At 35.7% G+C, this 3,673-nt stretch overlaps 1 protein-coding gene across 1 annotated transcript in view; it reads right to left on the bottom strand.

Moving 5' to 3' along the window:
• Positions 1-3,673, bottom strand: part of thw (chitin-binding domain protein thawb) — a 43,467-nt gene that overhangs the window by 17,358 nt on the left and 22,436 nt on the right. The gene's annotated exons all lie outside the window — the stretch shown is intronic.

Raw genomic sequence — 3,673 nt, 5'->3', positions numbered from 1 at the left:
AAAAACGGCAGGAATTAAGTTTAACACCTAATAATTTGGATATATATTCATATAATTCCATTAATAAAAGTCAGAAAAAATTACTACTAGGAAATAACAGTAATGGTAATTTCTATAATTTTGATTGTGAAATTCGAAACTTGTCAAATTAACGGAATCACGTTCCGTAAATCTAATGTTAAAAAGTAATATAAATATGCGTTAATAGTATCTTAATAATATCAGAAAATTTTGATGTGCATATAACACACCTCAAGAAGCAGGATCTTTTTTATTTATTTTGCAAAGTTGCGCGAGTCAATTTACAGTCTATTAATGCTCAAGGAATGGCTTCCGATTAAAGAATTTTCGGAATTATAGGAAATGTGAAATTATTCTCCATAATTTTGCTTTCTTTTTGTCACCACAATCGCCACAAAAGTTTTGCCTACGGTTTTCGTTACCGTGAGACTTCGTAATTATAATGGAAATCGTCGGATAGGCATCTCATTTCCGATGCAATTTAAGCAAAATACGACACGATCACAACGATCATTGTAATAACTCACTTTCACCGACTAAAAACTAATCTTCTCTCTTTTGGTGCTTAAACATATATATTTATTCGGGGAGGTATTTCCGAGCATCAACAGGCTCCGGTTAGAATTCTACGGAAATCGTAGCAAATCAATCAAATTCCCTGGGTAGGAAACCGCAAGGGAGACTCAACGAGCTGCATTAGGGAACAAAAGAAAATTAAAGCAATGTAAGGCAACAACCAGTCAGCCTCTACTTCAACTTGCCATGAAAGTCTAAGAGATTATAAGGAAGTGACCCCATAAACCTTTATGGAAACAAGATCGTATAGGTTTTTAGAAGAGAATGGTAATTTTTATGTCATAGATGCGCGCATTCACAATTTACTTATAACGAGATTCACGTTCACTATCATCGCATCAATTGACATACATATGGAAATGAAGATCTATATTAATGCATCACGTTCTCGAAGGCAATTCGGGAACCTTGTTACCATAATAGAACACTTTTAGATCCTGAGAAGAAAGCAATGTATAAAATATCAAAAGCAGAAAATATACAGCATAATACGCTATGCTAATGCTATCGATATCTTATTTATTTAAAGAAAATATCATCCAAATACAGTCCCAAACAGCACAAACTTCCAAGAGACATCCTATAAAGACGTTCTTTGGATAAAATGTACTGTAAGAGATATACAGGTTTTCCCAAAAGTGTGGAATATCCAATACTAATTTTTGTAAAAACGAAGATATCGGAAAACGGTGAAACATAATGTATTCCGATATTTCAAAACAGCTTTTTGGCATGGATGCTGATCGATCACAACCCCCAGGTGCGCGAGGGTGGAAGAGGTGATGAAAATTCTAAATGGCGTGGAAGTAAAGCGAAGGCTTATTTGAAAAATTTTTTTATGGCGATCAAAATGCTAACAATTCTATACGAATAACTTTATCCAAAACGACGACTGTACAAAAGTGGAAATTTTATGTATTTGGCATTATCCGTTTCTCTCACCCTCGCGTACCTGGGGATGGTAAATAATAAACATCTATGCCAAAAAGTAACTTTTGAATGTTGAAACACGTATTTTTCACCGTTTCCCGATATCTTCGTTTTTACACTTTGGAAGTTCCTTACAAGGAACACGAAAGTCAAAGACAAAAAATCAAAGTGACTTTATTTTTATTGTTAAGATCACACAATAAATAACCAAATTTTTTAACGAAAAACCTTCATTTTGACTTTCATAACGTCAAAATAAAGTCATTTTGACTTTCTCTTGACTTGGTATGTTCTTTAGGCTGTAGAATAATAATGTCGAGGATATTACACCTTCAAATTACCCCATATACAAAGATACACGAGGTCGCATCAGTCTATCACCTTAACTGTAGCAAGAGATACCTCCTAATAATTTAAGATACCTATAAATATTACTGAACAGAGTTTGGAATAACTGTACTGGCAATAACCATATCGAAAGTACGTCGAACGTACGTTATCCAAGCGTCTCGTAAAGTCGCGAGATCTGGTTGGTACAAGAGTTGCACATGCATGAATACGTAACGTTGCCGGGGATCTTCTTCCTAGGAAGCACGACATCAGCCAGTAGCAGCGCGAATGAAAGTTTTTACTTTCGTTTGACGATATTAACGAGTCCGCGAGAGCATCGTGCGAGATACGCGAAGTCGAACGCAGCCGGGATGCGCCGTTATAAAATCCGCTCTCCAGCGAAAGAAGTTAGTGCAAGGTAGCAGGAAAAGCAGACGCTCTAATACTATATATACATGTATATATATATTTCTTTCGCACGCGCGACGCTTTTAAGACTTCCCTTTCAGCGAATGGATATGGGGCGATTAATGGACCGCTTGCGAGAAAGAAAGTGAGAAATGCACAATCGCCGACGCAGTCGCTGAAGCCGGCTTTAAAGCCGTCGGCATTCACGCACGAGCGACTCAACATCGTTCATCATGTCGTCTTCGCATTGTCTTCACATCGCTTTTCGAGATTTTCCTTAGTTTGCGTATTCTTGTTCATCAATAATTAATTTCGTGACGTTACTAAAATTGTAGATAGAATGATATAAGAAAATATAAGAATTAAATTAAGAAGGATTAAAATAACGTCGGATGAAAATTATTAAAATTAAGTATTTGATTTTAAGAGATTAAAGTATTAATTAATCTTGTATGATTATTGAATTTCTAGATAATAAAATATTAAAATAACAAAAGATAAATTGAGTAATAATTAATTAAAATAATAAAGAATAATTTGCTGAAATAATAGATGAATATATCTGCAATATGAATTTTCCATTTAAATTAACTGCCGATATGATCAATGCTTCAAAGCTATAATTAATAATAAAAGTTTGAATTATCGATTTGGAAAGATTTTAAACTTTCAGATATTAATGCAACGAAAACTTCGATGATGACTTTTCACGATTATACCTCGGATTAAAAATTCGTTAGACTATTTCTGACGTAGCTGTTTTGTTCGGATCGTTACATTATTCAGTACCGTGGCGAATTCGTCGCCGTTTTATTAAAAAATTATAAGGCTCCTCTCCAATATCCACGCCTCGATACCGTCACGTACCGATGAAATTGGCATAAAATTACCACGTAAGCGGAAGAAACATCGCAGTTATTGTCGACCACTAGTTGTTGACCTTTAAATATGAAAAACCTCTAGTACGATGCTTCGCTCAACTTTCACCTTTTCATATTTAAACGGAGACGAGCCAGCTCGTGCGCGCGAGCGCGGAGATCATCCTTGAGAACGATCCTTGCCGTGAGCGAGAACGCTTCGTGTTTTCCAGCACAAGTCGTGCTCACGGCCCAGTATTTGCCCGAATAACTGAAATATCAACATAGGGATCGTAACCATTTTGCAGGACTACGAAACGTATATATACGGACTCACGCGAATGGCTGCGTTTGACATCCGTACGTTCATTCACTAACGAATCGATAAAATAACAGCATAAAAGTCGCTTTCGTAGTAGGTGGTTCGTTTGAACCAATTGTAAAAAGAAATGATTGACACGTCTGTGTGTCAGTTAGCGTTCTGTTGTGAATGAAACGAAGTTATGACGTAACAGGGGATAAAATATAATATAATAAAAAAAGGATATATA

This window comes from Trachymyrmex cornetzi, unplaced genomic scaffold, assembly GCF_001594075.2.
Source record: "Trachymyrmex cornetzi isolate Tcor2-1 unplaced genomic scaffold, Tcor1.1 scaffold248, whole genome shotgun sequence".
In the NCBI taxonomy this organism is placed as follows: domain Eukaryota; kingdom Metazoa; phylum Arthropoda; class Insecta; order Hymenoptera; family Formicidae; genus Trachymyrmex; species Trachymyrmex cornetzi.
The sequence above is the reverse complement of the archived record's forward strand: the minus strand, read 5'-3'. Positions and strand labels throughout refer to the sequence as shown.